The 22,915-nt window shown below is 41.8% G+C and overlaps 1 protein-coding gene across 4 annotated transcripts in view; it reads left to right on the top strand.

Annotated features, from left to right (window-relative positions):
* Positions 1-22,915, top strand: part of ZNF385D (zinc finger protein 385D) — a 766,537-nt gene that overhangs the window by 501,340 nt on the left and 242,282 nt on the right. Inside the window, exon 1 of one of the 4 annotated variants that reach the window (XM_030206780.1) lies at positions 11,806-11,860. The exons of the other annotated variants lie outside the window; for them this stretch is intronic. The gene's annotated coding sequence lies outside the window, so the exon portion shown is untranslated. Of the gene's footprint in view, positions 1-11,805; positions 11,861-22,915 lie in introns of those variants that run through there. 4 annotated transcript variants of the gene reach the window in all.

Genomic DNA, 22,915 nt, shown 5'->3' on the forward strand with positions numbered 1-22,915 from the left:
AACATTTTCTGCCTTTTATTGCTGTTTTTTCTTCCTGTTTAAGAGCATGATACAATCATCCTCAAAAATCCATTTTTCTTTTTTCATGCACAGAAGTAATTCGCTCTATGAACTCTACCACTCTCATGGGTTTTTGCAGCCCAAATGCTTGACCTGGCATTTTTAGCATTAAATCTTAGAACCAATTTTGTTGTTGTTGTTGTTCAAATTATATTCCTTCGTTAGATTCCTATTCAAGTTATCCACACCTTCCAGGGTGTCTTTATGTTGCAAATTTTGTTACATCCACAAAGAAACAAACCTTTCAGAACAGCCCTTCCATAATATTGCTTAAAAACTCTCAGGGTTCATTAAGTAATGAGGAATAAAAAGGAACTTTTGGTAGATGACATAATCATATGGGTGACCTGTTAGTAAACGACCCCCATAGGAGGTGATTCTAAAACAATGTGCCTATGTATAGATGCTCAGATGGTGTCTGATGTAGTGGTGTACCCAGGAATTTTGAACAAGGGGTATGTGTCATGCTGCATCTCCCTCCCTTCTCCCTCCTGCCACTCCCCCCCCCTCTGGTACCTTACAATCACCTCTAGTCTTCGCTTGGACAGCACCAATGGTACTCATAGGCTGCCTGTGACCTGCACTGGGGCTTTCTCTCTGACCCATCCCACCCTTCAGAAAACAAGGTTATGTTATAAGGGGTGGTTCAGAAAGAAAGCCCCTATGCAGGCTGCAGGCAGCCTATGAGTGCTGCTGCTACTAGAGCAGCCCAGCTAAAGCCTGGAGGTGATTTTAAGGCATTGGGGAGCGGGAGGAGGGAGGGAGGAAATTGCAAGAGCTTTACGGGGCTGGGAAGGGAAAGGAGAGATACAGTGGGAGGAAGAAAAGAGTGATTGACAGGGTGTGTAAGCAACACATGCACCTTGAATGAATCCGCCACTAGTCTGATGGGTGTATTTTCCATAAAAGACAATAGTGGAGCAATTCTATAGCTTGGTGTTAAGGTGAACAGTACGTGCCACAGTGGAGAGCACTTAACACCAATTCAATAATGGCTTTAGGGAGCACCTGAGCTGCATTGGCACAACCACTTACAACAGGTCAATGGCTGGCAGGCAGGCCAGAGTGCAAATACAATGTGCACAACTGATAGTATTCTATAGGTTGTGCACGTTGCTAGGCAACACACATTCAAGGCCTGCTGATGTTCCAGCCACATGTGGAGTGATATGGTAGTAGTAATTTAGTGATGTAATCAGGAGCAGGAGATTGTATCTGTTTATAAACTAGTATCAAGAGTTTGAATGTGTGCTAAAACAGACAACCATTATTCAGATTATAATAAAGGCATCATGTGATCAGATTTACGGGCATTGTATAAAAGCTTAACAGCTGATGAAAGTACAAGTTGAAGACGTTTAAGAAATGCAAGAGGAAGACCAGAAAATTAAGCATTATAATAGTCTAAATGAATAATAACTAATGATAGGATAAATGAACGTATACAAGAAATGGAAAGGTACTAGAACAAATTTGCTGTAGTGCAAAAAAGGAAGATTGGAGAACTTTATCAATGTGAGCCTTGAATGTCAACTTGCAATCAAAAATGACTCCTAAAATTCTGACTTGCTCTTTATGCATATATGCAAGTATTCTGAACATTTACCTACATAACTGACATTTTAATGTTAACGCCTATAATTTACCCTTCTCATATCAAGAGACATTTTATAATGCATTTTTCACAATGTAAAGCATTTTATGAGATGCACGATATGGCTTTGATAAAACTTCACTGGTGTGCATACATTAAGATACCATGAAGAGACTGGACTGAGATAGAAAGTTTCACAATATCTGTGCTTGTTTTTGAATGCAAGGACAGTTTTGATCATGATTTCTTTAAGGCGCTCCCTGGGCTCTCTCAGAGTTTGTGTTTGTACATTTGCTTTTTAACATTTGTTTTATTCTCTTTGGGGGAATAAAACAGGGTAAACAAATGTTGATAGATTAGGGATTTTTATTTTCTATGTATGCAGATGATATTTAGCTTTGCTTCCCAGTTATAGGAGACAAGGTGTTATATTTTATGGTTTTATTCTTTGTGCACTGATTTGGGCATCGCTAGCATTTTGGTCTCTAAATATATTAAATGAATAAGTGCACACTTTTACATGGTTCCTGCCTAGCCTGTCCTGATGGTGCAGTTAGCACAGAGGAAGTGTAGACTTGAAAGGCTTGCATGTATTTCAATGAAATATACATGTATATTCTTTGGAAGTGATTCAAAGAAAAGTGACGAAAATGGTATGGGGTTTGAGTAGCACGACATATGAGGAGAAACTTGATGACCTGAACATGTATACCCTGGAGGAAAGGAGAACCGGGGTGATATGATACAGACATTCAAATATTTGAAAGGTATTAATCTGTAAACAAACCTCTTCCAGAAACGAGAAGGTGGTACAACTAGAGGACATGAATTGAGGTTGAAGGGGGGATCGACTCAAGAATAATGTTAGGAAGTATTTTTTCACCGAGAGTGTGGTGGATACTAGGAATGCCCTCCTGTGGCAGGTGGTGGAGATGAAAACTATAACAGAAATCAAAAATGCATGGGATAAACACACAAGAATCCTGCTTAGAAGGAATCGATCCAAAGAAACTAGGTGGCAACACTGGTAATTGGGAAGTGAAGTCAGCGCTAGGAAGACACCTAAGGTCTGTACCTTGATCATGGCTGGATAGGCATAGATGGGCTGGACTGGGGCTTTTCAGGCACTTTGATGACAACTTCAGAAACTTTAGAACAAGAACAGTGCCGGTCTTTGCCCTAAAAATAGCATGGACAAATCAAGATCAGGTATACATATGTTGTATCACCTCATAACTTTATGTAATGATCTTATCTACTCAGGCAGACTGGATGGACTGTACAGGTCTTTATCTACTGTCATCTACTATGTTACTATGAACAGTCTTTGTGCACTACTTGGGGTCATTGCAAGAAACTATTTTATAAAGGCATATTGGTACTTCCGTTGCCTACATAAGAAAGGGAGGAGGTCAACTAGGTGTTTTGTTTTGGGGTTTTTTTTTGAAACATGCTTAGGTGTCCTGTTAAATTACCCCCAATAGAAATATCTTTCCAAAACTAGTAGAAATACATGGAAAACCATCAGATCAAAGCTTGTTATATAGGACTTAAATAAGGGTAAATTCTAGAAATGGCACCTAAAAAATAGGCACTGAATATAAGGAGTGGCCTAGTGGTTAGGGTAGTGGACTTTGGTCCTGGGGAACTGAGGAACTGAGTTTGATTCCCACTTCAGGCACAGGCAGCTCCTTGTGACTCTGGGCAAGTCACTTAACCCTCCATTGCACCATGTAAGCCGCATTGAGCCTGCCATGAGTGGGAAAGCGTGGGGTACAAATGTAACAAAAAAAACCCTCTTAACCGGTATTCTATAAGCTGTACCTAAAGTTCAGCATGGTTTATAGAATATCCCTCAGATTTTATGTAGCACGCCTAGAGATCCACGCTGAAATCCATTCTATAACAATGCGTGTAACTTAATTGGTTTAACAAGCTAATCAGCATTGATAAGAGCACTTAACAAGCAATAATGAGCACTAATTGGCAATAGTTAGAATTTATGCATACAACATGCTAAGCATTGTAATGCAGTGTGCCTAAGTTCTAATGTGTGCAGGCAAAAAGGGGTGAGGTTATAGGTGGGGAAACGGGCATTTTCTGGGCGTTCCAAAATTTACGCACATTGTTATAGAATATGGCCCTCTGCGCTTAAATCTATGCACCGGGATTTACACCAAGTTTCTGTTGGTGTAAACTGAGGCATATAGTTTTAGGCATTGGGATATCAACTAGGCATATTCTATATACCGCGCTGCTTATAGAATATGCTTAGGTGGAAATGTTTTCTGCACAGATTTTTTGGGTGCACTATATAGAATCTGGCCCTATATATGTTGAAGTGAAAAGTCATGTGGAAATTTAGCTACAGCCATTTCCACCGGCGAAAACGTGGTGCAAATGCTCAGACCTACACCCTTTTTTTGGGATGCACGTAAATTATAGGTGTGGATCTCACGCCTATCTTTATGCGCATTGGTCCCAATTAAATCCTAACTAGTGTCAATAAAACCAACGGCATTAATTGGCTTGTTATTCAATTAAATTGCATGCACAAATCGGGAACACGCCTACATTTGTGTGCATAATTTATAGCAACCTTTACAGAATTAAAGGGATAGTGAAGAATTTAAGCACTGTTCTCGACTGAATGCAGGGTTACCTCTGGATGCATTTCTATACTTATTAAGAACTGATTATTCACAATTAAAAGGGCATGAGAAGGAAATGTTAATATGTGTATAGATAATTCTTCCATTGTAACCAGAGTAGGTCAAAATTCATAGTACTGCCTATAATTTTAGCAATCCATTCTGTATAGCGTATAAATAACCTAAGGACAGGAGCACAGTCTTTTATCCAAAATCCTTGGGACCAGACACATTTGGATTTTAGAATTTTTTTGATTTTGGAATGGTGGTCAGGAAGATTAGGGATTAGGATCTTAGAGGCCCTTTTACAGAGCGGCGGTAAGCCCAACATGGATTTACCGCTCACTCTTCCTGGACTACCGCCGGCCCAGTGCAGCCGCTGGCGGTAGTCCCATCCCGAGCGTGTACCATTTCCAGGGGAAAAAGAAAACCCCCAGAAATGGCTTGCACGGCGGTAACACGGCGGTAACTGAGCATTGCCACACGCTGCTTGGTTACCACAGTGTTAGCGCAGGAGCCCTTATCACCACCTCAGTGGATGGTGGTGGTAAGAGCGCCCCGTCATATGGCCACGTGGTAAGAGTTCTCCTACTGCATGGCCATGTGTGTCTGGAGGCGTTTTACCCGCTGCGGTAAAAAGGACTCTGGCACGCTGGAAAAATTGCCCCTGCTGCTAATGCAGGGTCCTCTTTTCCGCAGCTTGGTAAAAGGACCCCATAGTGAAGTATTGCTTAGCTTATCAGTACTAATTAGTAAATATTGTTCATTTTCTGCTTCTCACTGTTACCCATAGGGAAACCTGCAGCTCTTTTGGATTGAGTTTGGTTTGACACTGGGGCATTATTTGGCATCAAATATGAGCTTTGGTGTACAGACAAGCTCTATTTTAAAAAGTTTTTTTTTTAATCCATTTTCAGAGCTTTTAATGTTTCAAAATTTTGGGCAAGAGATTGTGAACCTGTACTAGTCATTCAGGGATAATTTTATAAAATGTATTCATAGGTAAGTCCTGTTTTGACATTGGTAAAGGGTTTTTATTAAATTACTTTAGAAGTTACATTTGTATAAAGTAGTGCAGAGAGAAGCCCTTTTACTAAAGGGTTGCCATGCGGCAACCTGGAACTATCGCTGACCCAATGTGGATGCTGGTGGTAGTTCTGCCTCTACTGCGCTCCATTTCCGGTGCTGCTGGATTTAAAAAATATATATACTGCAGGGGGTTTCCTGGCGGTAATCAGGCAGCACTGCACGCTGCCTGGTTACAACCAGGATAGAGCAGGATCCCTTACCGCCACCTGAATGGGTGGCAGTAAGTGCTCCCCCCACATGGGCACATGGTAAGTGGAGGCTTACCACATGCCTATGTGTTTTTTGGGGCTTTTTACCCACTGCGATAAAAAGGTCTCTGGTATGTGGAAAAACAGCCGCCGCCGCTACCACAGGTCCTTTTACTGCAGCTTGGAAAAAGGATCCCAGAATATTTAGTTCAATCTGAGTGAAGGTGTGTTTTAGGGGAGGAGTTTGGTCAGATTATGGGTGGAATTAAGAGGTAGATCCATGCACCAAGCCTGTGTAAATGTACATGAGTGTATTTACCAGCAGTGTTGCAGGCTTCCTGATCCTACTTTTTAAAAATCACAGAGGCACCTTCTGTATGTACAACTTGAACTTCCTACCTAGGTGACCTTTTATTTATTTATGCAGAACATTTATACCCCACTTTATACCACTGAAAGCGGCCTCTAAGCGGCTTACAATGAACTGATAAAATACAATGACAGTTGAGAGGGTAGAAGGAACAGAGGAAGAAGGGAAGGGATGGGAAAGAGAGTCTAAAATGGACTGCAGAAGTCCAGACGCTGAGAGGCATCAGGGTAGCTGGAACAGCTCCCAACAAGGCACTGTAGTGAGATCCAGCCAGCACAGCCAAAGCACAGAAGAAGCAGCATGCAGTCTGGAAAGCGGAGGTGGTCACTGGAGGCAGAAGACAGCAGGCGATCAAAGCTGGCAGGGCCAACGGATCCAGCACCAGCACTGATGAGGTATAAGAGACGCAGTCCACCGGAATCAAAGGCAGCAGCCCCTAGCATCAACTGGCGTCCCAGAAGGAAGCAAGTCCCTCACCAGATGCAGCAGTGCACAAGAGATCTCTCCATCGCGAAGAAGGCCTCGATACCCAACTGCCAGCTACAAGCAGCGCAGTGGACGAACGTGGACTGGAGCAGTCTGATGGAAAGGCAGAAGGAGAGCTGGTTCAAATCAACATCGGGAAGGAGCCAACCAGCAGCCACACCAGCGCCCTGTATCGTGAGGAGCCAGTCCCTGCACTCCTGCACCCAGCAATGGTCCATCGATGAAATCAAGTGTGCAGCCGGACCGCCGGCACAGCAAGCAAGGACAGAAAACCACGCCCCCCGGAGTTCCTGTCCGAAACAGGTGCCGGGGAGAAAAGCAGACCACTGCGGTACCCAATGAAGCCGGTTTGTACAAAATTGGGCCAGGGTTCAGCTAGGCAACGGGGCAGCTCCAGGATGGTAGCTGGAGCTAACGTTTTTTTAGCCCGTTACTCAGCGGCCATTTTAGACAAATTACCCTTTTGATAAGTAGCAGCGGACCCGATATTCAAAGCTGAATATCTTTGCTAACCAGCCATCCCCAAACCGGCTAGATGAGGGGCAAGCTCAGGGTGGGGGCATGGTTGGAGTGTGAATTTAGCCAGCTAGTGGCGATTTTTAGCCCACTAACCATCTGAGTAATCCATAAAGTTAAGACAGCAAGGACAGCAAAAAGAGCTGTCCTACCCTTGGGGTCCTTTACTAAGCTGCAGTAAGCACTAAAGCATTCTCAACACAGGTTAAAAAACACTATTGCAGGGTGCGCTCAGGTGTCCCGTGGTAGTTTTGGCACAGACTTGCTAAAAATACTTTTATTTTTTAGTGCTGGGGGCACGTTTGGGAGCAGAGAGTAGGGGTGCCCAGCTCATAGAGTTAGCATAGCTACATCGTTGTGCACAAACTGATTAGTGCATGGTTAGCGCGTGAGCCCTTACCAACTAGAAAATCGGGGTAGTAAAGGGCTCATGCGCTAATGGGAAAATTAGCACATTACCATTATTGCAAAAATGGAAAATGCAGCCATTTTACAGCTTCTCTGAAAATGGACACTGCTTAACGCAGCTTTTTAAAATGGCCCCTTTATGCAGTGAAGTTAATAAGGAGCCAGTCTGAATACTGGTCGGCACCCGGTTAGCATCTAGGTGATTGCTGAGACCCAGATATTCAATACCAGGAGCCACATATGCCTCGGCATTGAATATCCAAGGTCAATTCAGCCCGCAGCTGTGAGCAGCTCAGACGCCGCTTACTACCGCAGGCTGAATATTGGGTGGAATGCATTTAGGGGCCCTTTTACTAAGCCACGTAGGCGCCTATGCACGTCCAATCTGCACCAATCTGAAACTACCACCCGGATACCATGTGGCTCGGGTGGTAACTCCATGTTTTACGTGCATCCGAAACGCGCACTGGAAAATATTTTTTTATTTTCAAATGTGCGGCTCTAACTGGGCAGTAATCGACAGTGTAAGCGCGCTGATGATTACTGCCCGATTAACACATGAGACCATACCGCTAAGTCAATGAGTGGCAGTAAGGTCTCAGACCCAAAATGGACATGTGACAATTTTTATTTTGCCGCACGTCCATTTTCGGCCAAAAAAGGGCCTTTTTTACAGGCGAGCTGAAAAACGGATCTGCGCGTGTCCAAAACACACGCTTATACTAGCGCAGGCCATTTTTCAGTGCACCTTGGTAAAAGGACCCTTTAGTAAGGGGGGAATTTTATAAGTAACTTGAGCAAGCAGAACAGCATTTCAAGTAGTTAAATAGGCATTTATTAAATTTCCACAGGGGGTGTACACATACAAAAGGAGGTCCCTACGTCTATGTGATATACATGCAGGCATTGCTGAGGGAGAAAGGGTGAAGTGGGGCAGCAATGAACCCTTATGCATGTATTTTATACAATGTAAAATGAGTGATTTATAAAGGATAGAAGAGCACCTCTGCAGGAAAGCTTTGTCAACAGCCAGCATAAATAGTGGAGGAAAAAAAACCCCCAAAACTCAGGGGGTCGTTTACTAAGGTGCGCTCACGTTTTTAGCGCACTCTAAAATTGGGCATGAGCTAAACGTTAGAGACACTCATAGGAATACATTGGTGTCTCTAACGTTTAGCATGCACCCAATTTTAGCGCGTGCTAAAAACGTGAGCACACCTTAGTAAAAGGGGGTCTCAGTTAGTGCATGATATTGCAGCTTCTAAATCATGCCCAAAGCAACTCTCCAACATCATAGGCCAAAGAAAATTCCACCATAACTGTAAACTAAAAGGCTTTCCCTTACATTAATGGTGCAACTACAATCTCAAAGGAACAGTTCAAAATATCCCTGTAATTAGCCACTTATCTGATTCTTAGGATGGTGCTATATGTTGCCAAAACCTGTCTGTATCTCACAGGCATTCTTCAAAATACTTGAAATCCACAGAGATTGCGGCATCAATCTAATCTGACAGGGAATCCTTCTTTCGCTGCTGCTGCATCAGGGGAAAATTACTCTGCTCCCCAGCCACAGCCTATATTCAGTTGCATTGGTCAGTTAGGTGCTGCCCTAATATTGGCTGCAGCCTCAAATGCCCGCTTAAATCACACTGGATATCGACCCCCAACACATGCACTTTCGTGCCGATCCTGCCTAGATGCTCTGCTATAAAATTACCCTTTAAAACCTCAATCTGAATTTATTTTTAACTCTAATTTGTGTGGGATTTGGGAAAGCTGGTGTTCTTCTTGTCATTCATTCACTGCCTGAGGGGCTGCTCTAGAGGGAAAGCAGTTATAGTTGTTCTGTTCCTCCTCATCTGGTAGTTAGTGGCTCTTGGGTTGGATTCCAGACTCACCTACTGCTCTGGATATGATCAGGTGACAAACATCAGTAATACAGTACAGAGCAATGTTTGGCAAAAGTCTGTTTGCAGCTTAGAGTTATACTCTAGCAATCCAGGAATCTTGGCACCCCTCCAATTTATAGCGAGTCATTTTAAAACAGTGAACATAATCAACAGATTTGCTCCATGGTCACCACAGCATAAATTTTAGAACCCTCAGTATTTACTATTGATACACAGATCATCTGTCTTTCCCCCGTCTGCTCTTTTCTTACTAAACTGTCAAAATATGATAGCAAGCTGCAATTGTGACCTCTCACACCACTCATAACACCCTGAAAACCAATCATCCCATCTAATTCTGTTCACTCTGATTTCACCAACAGCAATGCAGAGCGTTATAGCTCAGGTTATAATGGCTCTTCTGTGTTAAAATAACTTTTTCACCTGTATGCTGAAGAATTTCTTTTATTTGCTGACATTTGGCACAACACATTTTCAGTCTCATTTCCCATGATTGTGCCAAATGTCAAAAATAATAATAATAAAAGGTCCAATGCTTTTGAAGCTAGATAAATGAGAGCAAAGAGAATGAAATATTCATCTTCAGAAAACTGAGTGACTCTTCTTTTCCTTATGCAGTACCAAAATAAGGCTTTGACTTTTAAAACAAAACATTTCATGTCACTAATTGAGGGGCCCTTTTAAAACTGTGGGAAAAAGGGCCCTGTGCTGGCAGCAGGGGTCATTTTTCCCACACGCCGAGGCCCTATTTACTGCAGCGGGTAAAAAATCCCTAAGCACATATGGCCATGTGGTAAGAGAACTCTTACTGTATGGCCATGCGATGGGGAGCCCTTACTGCCACCCATTCAGGTAGCAATAAGGGCTCCCACACTAACCCGGCAGGAACCAGGCAGCATGCGGCGATGCTCGATTACCACCGGGTTACTGTCGCACAAGCCATCTCTTTTTCCCCGGAAATGGCACATGCTCGGGGCGGGACTACTGCTGGCAGCCACTTTGGTACGGCGGTTGTCCCGAAAGAGCGAGCGATAAGCTGCGTTGGGCTTACCACTGCTCTGTAAAAGGGCCACTTAATTTTTGGTAAATTTGGGTTGGAAATCAATTTTATTGCCTGAGTAATAAAGACCCATAGTATAAGAAAGATCAGCATGTTCTCCCACAAAATTACTAGGGATGAAGAGCCAGAAAAGTTTTGTATTGTTTTTTTCAGGGGTTTTTTTTTATTTATTTTGAAGCAAATGTCATTAATAGTGTAGGTTCCCAGCCAGCCAGTCAGGTTTTCAGGATATTTACAATGAATATTCATGAGAGTGATTTGCGTGCAGTGAAGGCATGTTATGACAAAATAGTGTGCATTTTGAAGAAAAGTGTGCATAGTGCACACTCTTTCGTGATAGTGTGCACTATTATCAGTGAAAGACATTCATTTCATATAACAGCCCATCCATAAAAATTACTATTGCAATAGACATCAGTTCTGATGCTCTCATCAGTACAGATGTTCATAGTGACAATGTCATCAACAATAGGCCAGTGTTTCCCAAGTCCAGTCCAGGAGTACCCCTTTTCAGTCAGGTTCTCAGGATATCTGCAATGAATATGCCTGAGATTGATTTGTATACACTGCCTCCACTGTATGCAAATCAAGTTCATGCATATTCATTGTGGATATCCTGAAAGCCTAACTGGCAAGGGGTACTCCAGAACCGGACTTGGGGAAACACTGCACTAGGCCAGCATTTTCAGCAGTCTTTTTATATGGACTACGCCACTGAAAATCTACATAAAGATATATGGGTAAAATATCCACAGATCTTTATGCAGTTGCTACTGTGCTGAATACATACTCTACCGCTTTTATATATATATATATGTGTGTGTGTGTGTGTGTGTGTGTGCACGTGCACATGTGTGTGAGAGGGTGCGAGAGAGAGAAAGAGATTTACCAGATTACTACCTCACTAATGCATATTAATTGTCTATTATTTACTCCATTCCTTTTTTATGAAATGGGATGTATTTTATTTGTAACAAATTTTTCCCAATTTTGTGCATTTTTCCGGTTCATTTGACATATACATTTAAAAGTGAATATATACACGTACAAGAACTTTTTCATTTAAATGTTACACGCACATCCAATATGCATGCACTTAAAATTTTCGTGCACCTAAATAAACTAAATGGGTGCTCACAAATTTACCCCCCCCCCCAACACACACACACACTTATTGTTTAATGAAAGCGTGCATTAACAGTATTTGCGCATGACAACCTGATAAATCCAGCCCTCAGTGCCCTCCTTATTTCTGATATTTTAAAACCCTAGCTCCATCTTCTCTTATCTTAACTTCAGGAAACAATTAGGATTTTGAATTCAAGGAGCAAATATATGGTTGAACATGCTATTCACAGGCAAAAAGGTTGCCTTAGCAACGGGAACCAGGTGAAAACAATCAAATTATCCACCCTTGCTTCTCACCCACTCAACTTTGGTTTAGTTTAAAGCAGTTCACTGACAGTGTTGCTGTCTGAAAGAGGCCCCTCATCTGACTGGATCTGACCAGGCGTGGGGTAAACAGGTGAGTGTGCTCAATGCTTCTTCCACCTGCACTTCTACCTTGCAGCCACAGACCTCAGCTTCTTGCAAACTGAAATACTAGAAGGGGGCCTGCCACAGCTTGTTCTGGTGAATGTTAATAATTTTCCCTTCTGCTAACAGATGGGGGAACCGTGCTGAGCTGCTTTTTCAATCTACATGCACCATGGAGCTAGGGCTGGGGACGCATTTCTAAGCTGCTATCTTATGGAATGAATTGCATACTAAAAATGATGAACTTGCTGCACTTTCCGTATAGGTCAATAGATTAAAATGAAATGCTCCCCCCCCAAAAAGAATAAATACATTGGTAAGCTGAATTCTGTAAGTTTGTTTGAATAGCAAATGTGTATTTTTCTTTGTAATGTACTAATATGTATATATATATATATATATATATATATATATATATTAGTACTATACAACTTTCTGTTTTCAGATGTTTATAATTCAATTATTCATGTGTTAGCCTTCTGTTAAAATTCTATTCCACTCTGTTATGAAAGCACTGAGTTTTATTTGTTTGATTGTATACATTTGCCATGGTTAAGCTAAATGTTGCTTTTGCTTTCAGTTTGGAGGCCATTAAAGACCAAGTTTTTCCTATAATTCAGGGGGCATATTTCTGTATTATACAATAATAATAGCAAAATAATAATAATAACAAAATAGCAGTGATTTAACTTAAGGTTCACCTGCACAGCAACGTTCCCTTTAAGCAGATTGCATAAGTGAATTGCATGAGCGATTGCTCAAACATTTTAGGAGCGTTGCTCAAAAAAATGTTTTTTTGTGCTATATACAGAAATGCATTGCTAATACTGGCCCTCAAAAATGGTTGGTTTTTAAAACTTTTTGCTCACATGAAAAAAAAAAAAAAAACAATTTGCACACACCAGGCCATTCCTTAGAGGAAACATTGCTGCACAGCATGGGATGCTGAAATGTTGAAATGTCCCCGAAATCTGTGCAGAATCAGATGTACTCATGATACAAAAGGGCAACAATCTAGTCACCTAGTCTTAATTAAGAACTCATGGTCCCTTTTACAAAGCATTGGTAAGCCCAACGCGGGCTTAGCACATGCTAACATGGCCGCTGGTGGTAGTTCCCGCCTTGAACGTGCGCCATTTCCAGCACGCAGGAAAAAAAGTTATTTCATAGCATGGAGCTAACCAGGTGGTAATCGGTTATTGACACATGCTGCCTTATTACCGTCGAGTTACCATGGGAGCCCGTACCACCACCTCAATGGGTGGCGGTAAGTGATCTCCCCGCATGGCCACACTGTGAGAGTAATCCGCATTGCCATTTTTTAGGGGCTTTTTACTCACTGGCTACCGCAAGGCCCTTTTTCCTGAAGTTTAGTAAAAGGATCCTGAATCATCACACAATTTTTGCTTTTCGTTCTTTTCAGAATGGTCTTTTTAGGCAGATGCAGTTTCAGAGCTGATATGAAGTATATCACAGTGTGCTAAACCTGAAAACTTTATCCTAGGTCCCTTTCCCCAAACAAGGCTGAGCTGTAAGGCTTAACATAGGGGTCCTTTTAGTAAGCCATGGTAGTGATTCACGGCATGGCAAATGTGACAAAGCCGATTCAGTTCCTGTGAGCTTCATCGCATTTGCTGCGTGGGAATCACTACTGCGGCTTAGTAAATGGAGCTTATTTTCTAATGCTTTGTGTCCATGCAACTTAATTTTCTTTCCTGTCTTCGTTAGTCCATGATGAAGAAGGGGGGGTTGAAAGGCCCTCCCCCCGGATAGGTCGCCGCCGCCCTTCCCTCCCGGAGTCCCCTCCGCCACCCCTCCACCCGAGCCGGGTACCTGGCTTCACTATTCAAACCGCCGGAACGCAGCACACAGCTCATCTGAGCTGCCATCGGCCTTCCTTCTCTGCGTGTGTAACGTCGGCGAGGGCGGGACACAGGCAGGTAAGGAAGGCCAACGGCAGCTCAGATGAGCTGTGTGCTGCGTTCCGGCGGTTTGAATAGTGAAGCCAGGTACTCGGGCTGGGTGGAGGGTGGGTGGCGGCGGCGGCAGCGACTCCGGGTGGTGGGGGAGCGGTAGCAGCAACCCTGGGGGGGGGAGCGGTGGCGACGGCGGTTCTATCACTCGCAGGTGTGCAGGTTCCCTCTCTGTCATGCCCCCGTCATCACGTATTGACGCGGGGGCGGGATAGAGAGGGTCTCTATTGCGCATTTGCGAGTGAGTACGTCTCTTGCCATTTATATGTTTGATTGCTTCATTTAGCCAATGGCAGTAAGTGGGTTTAAGGATGCTGACATAAGGGGTCCTTTTACAGATCGGCGGTAAGCCCAACACGGGCTTACCACTCACTCTTTCGGAACTACCACCGAAGCAATGCGGCCGCCGGCTGTAGTCCCACCCTGAACTTGTGCCATTTCTGGGGGAAAACAAAACCCCCCGTAAATGGCTTGCACTGTGGTAACCTGAGGGTAATCTGACATGACCACACGCTGCCTGGTTACTGCTGGGTTAACGCTGGAGCCCTTATCGCCACCTCAAAGGCTCCCCACTGCATGGCCACATGGTGAGAGTGATCTCACCACGTGACCATTTCTTTTTCGGGTTTTACTGGCTGTGGGGAAAAAGAGCCCTGGCACACGGGAAAAATGACCCCGCCACAAGCACAGGATCCTTTTTCCTGCAGCTTAGTAAAAGAACCCCTAGGAACATAAGAATAGCCATACTGGGTCAGACCAATGTTCCATCTAGCCATGTATCCTGTTTCCAACAGTGGCCAAGCCAGGTCACAAGTACCTGGCAGAAACCCAAATCACGGCAACACTCCTTGCTACCAATCCTAAGGCAAGCAGGTGCTTCCCCATGTCTTTCTCAATAACAGACTATGGACTTTTCCTCCAGGAACTTGTCCAAACCTTTTTTAAACCCAGATACACTACCCGCTGTTACTACATCCTCCAGCAAAGAGTTTCAGAGCTTAACTATTTGTTGAGTGAAAAATATTTCCACCTATTTGTTTTAAAAGTATTTCCATGTAACTTCCTCAAGTGTCCCCTGGTCTTCATTATTTTGGAATGAGTAAAAAATCAATTTACTTCTACTCATTCTACACCACTCAGGATTTTGTAGACCTCAATCATATCTCCCCTCATCAGTCTCTTTTCCAAGATGAAGAGCCCTAACCTCTTTAGCCTTTCTTCAAATGAGAGGTGTTCCATCCCCTTTATCATTCTGGTCACTTTTCTTTGAACCTTTTCTAATTCCACTATATCTTTTCTGAGATATGGCAACCAGAACTGAACACAGTACTCAAGGTGAGGTCGCACCATGGAGCAATACAGAGGCATTATAGTATTTTCGGTCTTATTCACCATACCTTTCCTAATAATTCCTAGCATCCTGTTTGCTTTTTTGGCTGATGCCACACATTGAGCATAATATTTCAGCATATTATCTACAATAACACCTAGATATTTTTCTTGGTTGCTGACCCTAGCATTGTATTATATTATATTATATTATATTCACTGATTTATTGTAAGCCACATTGAACCGAAATTAGCTTGTTGGATAATGTGGGATATAAAAATAAAAAAATCTAACCCAGATATTCAATGTCATCTCTAGGCTTTAGCATTGAATATCTGGGTCAGCCACCATTCTGGAAATTATATGAATATGGGTAGATATTCAGTCCCAGCACCTGCATAGCTAAGTGGTCAAAGATGGGACTGCTTTTTGTGCCTCTTGAGAAAGTTGTAGCCAGCAATATCTTGTATTTCTTGTCATCTTCAATTCCTGTTTCCTGATTGTCTCTTTGCTTTTAGTAATCTTCATGTGCTGTTTTGTGCTTGATGCACTTCTTGGAGGTAAGTTACATTAAGATTTACCTTGAACAATCCTTATTCTTGTCCTTTTCTAGTCTAGTATTCAAGCTTCAGGGAAGGGACTCTGTAACAGAATGAACCAGCCAAAATAAAGGTACTGAAGGAATGACTCAATCACCTCAATAAAAAAAAGCTGATAGAACTCAGCTAAATTTGAGTGAACTCAAAAGGGCAGGAAAACAAATGTCAGGTTTCTTCCCAGTCTCATTCCATTTCAGCTTTTTCCCTGTGCTAATAGCTATCAGGCATAATCCAGTTTGAAACCTGTGATCCTTAGAGACACAGTTGTTTTCCAAGAGGAGCTACTCTGCTCCTTAAGAATCTGCCCTAATCAGCCCATTTCTAGCTGTGTCATGTATTTCTGATAATCTTAGTTCTTGTTTCTTGATTGGCCCATGAGGATCCAACTTGGGGCATTTATGAGTATTTCTTTCCAATCTATGGGCTTGTTTTTTGTTGCTTCTGTTTTGCTGTCCTGAGGCTTGAATAATACCTTGAACAATCCTCATTCTGCTCCTGTTCTAGTCTAGTATTCAAGGTGCAGGAGTCCCTATTAGAAACTCTATGACAAAATGAATCCGCTAAAGTAAAGGTATTGAAAGATTGACTCAGTCACATAAATAAATATGCAGATAGAAGAACTCAGTTAAATTTGAACCTACCCCAAAAAGACAGGAACCCCCTCCCCACACACAGTGACAGGATTCTTTCCAGTCTGGTCGATATTCAGCCAGTGGTGGACAGCACTTTTTGTACACCATTGCTGCTAAAACTGGAAATTTAGTGCCAGACCCTGTGCAGGCTTTGGCATTGAATTTCTGTTGTTTTTATTTTTTTTTAAAGCTGGCTAGCACATGCCTGGCTAAGTCAATGTTCAGACTTAATTGGCCATAGGCTCGTTCACCTTTAAGGTATTTTGTAAGCCACATTGAGCCTGCTATTGGGTGGGAAAATGTGGGATACAAATGTTACAAATAAATAAATAAATAAATAAAAATAGAACAGCTATTTATTTGGTCCTATTTATGCACTAGCCCATGGCTGGTTAGCTCTGAATATTGGGAGCTAACTATACACTGCCCCTGAAATGCCCCCAATGTAGCCGGCTTCTACTTTGATGCTAACTGGTCATTTTCAGCAAAGATAACTGGTTGTGCCATTGAAAATGACTGGATAGCCACATAGAAGCCAGTTAAATCAGTTGGCGGCTGCTCCCGGCTGGTTAGCTTGCTTTAAATATCAGCCGGACTGTCTTTAAAATTCAGCATTTTCCCAGTGTTAATAACTATTATATACAAGCCAGCCTTGAATTCAAGATTTTCCAGTTGGAAGGCAGTCACCTTCTATGAGGAGCAATGCTGTTTCTTAAGAGACAGCTACTGTCAGCTCATTCCTTGCTGTGTCTTTATTTCTGGTAATCTTAGTTCTTGTGTCTTGAGTGGCCCAGCGAGAACCAGCTCAGGGCAGGCTTTAGCATTCTTGTTTTTTCAATGCTGTTCTTGTCCAGCCCCCCCCCCCCCCCCCCCCAAAAAAAAAAAAAATTATAACCATAAACCAAAGCAAAATGAAAATGTATATAAAAAAAAGAAACAAATGAATAAAGTCTGCAAATGGCACAGAAAACTAAACAAAATAACTTGCCTGCTCATCTCTAGCAGAAATAGCCAGAACTTTCATACACATTTTAAGTGTTTAATCTACTTGAGTGTAGATCACAACCAAAGTGAATGGAAGCGTTGTGCTCATATTTCTCCATGAGACCTCAAGGATCAGCTGTCACGTACCTGAGACATCAAGTTTGGAGCCAAGCCTTCTCCCCTCAAACAAACTTTATACTTCCCTTCTGACTCCTACACTTTGGGTACGCCTACACATTAGCACGCCTCCATTTTGGGTGCACCTACTCTGAGGTCAGATGCCTTCACTTTAAAACCAGGAACTTCTCCCTACTTCATTGCCTCAGCTACAACCTTCTTGGTGTCTGGTGTGTTTATCATGTTGCTGTTCTGCCTGACCTGACTAGTGCCTGGACCTGACCTCTGCTGGATCGCTGTCTGACCTGACTACTGCCTGGACCTGACCTCTGCTGGATCATTGCCTGACCTGACTACTGCCTGGACCTGACCACTGCTGGATCGCTGCCTGACCTGACTACTGCCTGGACCTGACCACTGCTGGATCGCTGCCTGACCTGATTACTGGCTGGAACTGACTACTGCTGGATCGCCACCTGCCTTGACCTCTGCCTGGTACTGACTTCTGCTCTGCTCTGTCTTTGCCTCCTTCTGTCTGAGCCGAATCCTTTTCCTCACCCAACTTCCTAAGTCCTGTTGGCCACCTGAACCCAGGGGCTCAACTGCTGGGGAACGGTGGTCGCCGCAGGTGAAGCATTGGGTTTTTGACTGCTGGTCCTTGGATCAGTACAAGGACTCACTTCTACTCCTGACATTGTGACATCACCTTTATAACCATACAAAGATGAAAAAAGATTGCTTTGCATAAGACGGCATGAAGAATCTTCCATTGAATCCCCCTACATTGACTTCAAATGTCCAGTCATCCAAGAGGACCACCAGATGACACGTAAACTGGAATGTTTCCTCAGAGGCCACTAGCTTTTGGTACAGCTGTCGACCACACCTAAGACACCTGAAAAACAGAAGCATATCAGGGCTGTATGTCTTCCTTTCAAATGTCAGTGACTGAACTCTACACATATGAAGATGTAACAATGCATATCTTATCCAGATTGCATAGATATCATAGATATAGAACAGTAGCATTATCCCAATTCAGATATTGCCTGTTCTTCAGCATGCCTCTGAGCAACAGACTATCATCAACTCTCATGCTAATCACCATCTGTTTCACTTCCTCTTCTGGATCAGTAACATTTGTTCCCGCAGATAATGTTTTATGAATTCTTAAAAGAATATGCAAGATCTTGCCAAATGTGCAGTATGAATGACTCAACAGGATTATTTTGGCACAGAAGAACACACACTTTTCTCAGGACCCTATAGTATTGTACTATATACTGTGCAGTCAGCTTGAGCCACCACATTCATTGGCAGATCACAGAGGCAGAAGATCTACACTATAGAGGTAGACCAAGAAGCAGATCCAAGATAAGGGACAAGACAAAAAGTTAATAGATTTGATTGATTAATAGACAAAAAGGGTTAGATTCTATATATCACACCTAAATAATCAGTGCTGAAAAACAATACACCTAGGTGAATTCTATAAACCATGCCTAAATTTAGGCATGGTGTATAGAATATGCCTAGCACCCATCCGTGTGACTGAATTTGGTCATGGGCAGTTATGCCAAGTAAAACTTGGTGTAAATGCCTATACCTAAATTAGGTGTGGACCGAGTGTATTCTATAACAACACACATAGTTTTAAGAAACACCCATGACTCGCCCAATCTACTCCCATGGCCACACCCCTTTTTCAACTAGGCACCTTAGAATATATGCACATTACTTTACAGAATACACTAGTCAGTTGTGCACGTAGATTCTAATTAATGTCAATTAGTGTCAATACTTGCTTGTTAATCGGCAATTATCAGCACTGACTAGCTCATTATTTAATTAAGTTGTGCACACAAATCCAGAATATGACTGGATTTGCATATGTACCTTTAATCATACTATATAGAATCCTGGGTAAAACACTCAACATGGCAATATTTCAAATAATGTCCATCAAGGATGTGACTGCAATATATAGAAATGTAAATTACAATACATATAAAACATATAAAAATATTTATGTAGAAAATATATCCATAATAAAACATATATATTACAAAAAACCCATCTCTATCTATCTATCTATCTATCTATCTATCTATCTATCTATCTATCTATCTATCTATCTATATACACACACACACCAAATAACACAGTAAGAAGAATACTGTGCTATAAATCAATCAATCAAAATGGAACTGGCAGAATAATGTGTACATTGAATCACAAATAGAAAAAAATAAATGTGAAAAAGAATCATATACCTACCAACTAATGAAGTGCAATGGAACTCTTTTACCATAAAAATAGTAAAAGCAGAACACAAAACACCAAATATGAGAGACACAACACACTTCTTAATCATGAAGTGACCACCTATTGCAAGTAAAACATATCTTTAATATGAATTCCACATATATTCTCCTGCTTTATATCTTTGAACTCCCTCATTCAGATATGTGTCCTCCCCATGCTCTTGGTTTTACCGATTAAGTCATTTACCTGGATTTTATTTATATTTGAGCTTATTTTTACATCTGTTTTAAGAGCTGTTGACAATCTGAGCTGTTGACAATCTGTGTTCTAGTTATTAGTAACATAAGAACATAAAAAAGATAACCATAGCTATATACTGGGACAGACCAAAGGTCCATCAAGCCCTGTATCCTGTTTCCAACAGTGGCCAATCCAGGTCAAGATCCCAGAACAGCAAAACAGATTTTATGCTTTATCCAGTGGATTTTCCCAAGTCCATCTTAATAATGGTTTATGAACTTTTAGGAAATTATCCAAACATTTTTAAAACCCATCTAAGCTAACTGCTTTTACTACATTCTCTGGCAACGAATTCCAGAGTTTAATTATTTCTCCAGTTCATTTTAAATTTACTACTTAGTAGCTTATTTGTGTGTCCCCGAGTCCTAGTATTTTTGGAAGGAGTAAACAAGCGATTCACATCTATCTGTTCCATTCCACTCGGTATCTTATAAATCTGTACCATATCTCCCCTTAGCCATCTCTTCTCCAAGCTGAAGAGCCCTAGCCTCTTTAGCCTTTCCTCATAGGGAAGTTGTCCCATCCCCTTTATCATTTCTGTTGCCCTTCTCTGTACCTTTTCTAATTCCAATATTTCTTTTTTGAGATACAGTGACCAGAACTGCACACAGTGTATTCAAGGTGCGGTCCCACCATGGAGCGATAAAAAAGGCATTATAACATTCTGTTTTATTTTCAATTCCTTTCCTAATAATTCCTAACTTTCTATTTGCTTTCTTAGCTGCTGCTGCACATTGAACAGAGGGTTTCAGCGTATCATCAGTGATAACACTGTGATCCTTTTCCTGGGCGTTGACTCCTAATTTAGAAACTTGCATCACAAAACTATGATTTGGGTTCCTCTTTCCCACATGCATCACTTTGCACTTGCTCACATTAAAAGTCATCTGCCATTTGGATGAACAGTCTCCCTGTCTCATAAGGGTCATTTTGCAATTTTTCACAATCCTGTTGTGATTTAATTAACAGCTTTGAATAACTATAGTGTCATCAGCAAATCTAGAGCTTCTTTTACAAAGCTACACTACCAATGCCCATGCAGCAAATGAGAAGAAGCCCATAGGAATCGAATGAGCTTCCTCTCATTTGCCACTCCTGAAATTGGTAGCGCGGATTTGTAAAAGAGTTCCTTAATTACCTCACTAGTTATTATTATTATTAATTACATTTGTACCCCGCGCTCCCTTCTCTAGTTCATTTATAAATATGTTAAAAATCACCAGTCCCAGCACAGACCCCAGGGGAACCCCACTCTCTACCCTTCTCCATTGAGAATACTGACCGTTTAACCCTACTCTCTGTTTTCTATCTTTTAACCAGTTTTTAATCCACAGTAGGACACTGCCTCCTATCCCATGATTTTCTAATTTCCTTAGTACTCATTCACGAGGTACTTTGTCAAATGCATTTTGAAAATCCAGATACACAATATTGACCGGCTCACCTTTATCCACATGATATTCATGATATAGGAAGTGCAGAGTTATCATGCTGTATAATAATAAACAATCTCTTTTGGAAGTTTAGAGGGAAATTCTGTAAATGGCAGTCAAAATTCATCATTTAAAAAAATCGGCATTGAACAGTATTTGATAATGGCAGTTCCGGGATCGATGCCCTTTATAGAATAGTGCATATTGCTGGGATTCGCTCTCAACTTTGGTCGCAAGGAGTTACACCAACTGAAACCAGGTGTAACTCCTTGTGCATACGTTGGGTGCAGGTCCCCTGAATTCTATAACACTATGCACATTTATAAGGGAGCACCCCTGGCCTGCCAATGCTCCTACCATGGTCACACCTACTTTGCAGATCCATACAAAAACACATGCTGTTCTATAAATGGCCATGTGTGTTTTCACACAGATCTGCCTATTCTGTCTTATTTTGGCACCTTGCAGTCATTAAAATGCTTTTTCACACCGAAAATTCAGCGCAGAAGCTCCTATTCAGCGCCATATAGAATTTCTCCCTTTATGTACATATATATTCAGCAGTACTTTACAGTATAAGTTGCTGCTATGTCAAGCTACTTATTCAGTTTTCTAAGAAATAGAGGAGTGCCTTTTAGATGGTTGCCTAACAAAACTATTCCAAACATGCAGTACGTGTTAGAAGGTTCTGATGTGGAGTGTCCTTCTATGACAAATATAACATTGTTAGTGGGTAGTTTGTACTCAGTAAGGATTTGTTATTCTAGGGATGGTCAACCTGCGGACAGCAGGCCAAATGCTGCCCATCATTGAATTTTATGCGCCCCCCCCCCCCCCCCCCCCCCCCCCCCCCCCCCCCAAAGACCATGGGAAGTATACACAGAAAACATCATTAACCAGAGTTTTGGAGATTCTAAATAATGTATTTTACAAATATTTTCAAAAATGGAATGGGACTTGATATACTGCTTTTCTATGGTTTTTGCAACTATATCCAAAGTGATTTATGTATTATATACAGGTGCTTATTTGTACCTGGGGCAATGGATGGTTAAGTGACTTGCTGAAATTCACGAGGAGCTATAGGGGGAATTGAACACTGTTTGCCAGGATCAAAGTCCGCTGCACTAACCACTAGGCTACCACTCTAGTATGTTGTGTTCATTTTTGTTAGTAAAATGTTTCCCCCATTTTATCCTTATAGCCATTTTTAATATGGGTTGTTTATATATTGACCGCATATGGGTGTATAATAAATAAGGGATGTGATTTGATCTGTTTCATGACAAAATATATGTGAAATTTTTTATTAAAGATATTTCTTATTACAGATTCATGCAACAGGAGGCAAAAAGATACCTGTTCCATTGCTGCAAGATGTTTTTGGTCTCCTAATATTCTTACAGTCTAC

The sequence above is a fragment of the Microcaecilia unicolor genome, chromosome 1, assembly GCF_901765095.1.
Source record: "Microcaecilia unicolor chromosome 1, aMicUni1.1, whole genome shotgun sequence".
In the NCBI taxonomy this organism is placed as follows: domain Eukaryota; kingdom Metazoa; phylum Chordata; class Amphibia; order Gymnophiona; family Siphonopidae; genus Microcaecilia; species Microcaecilia unicolor.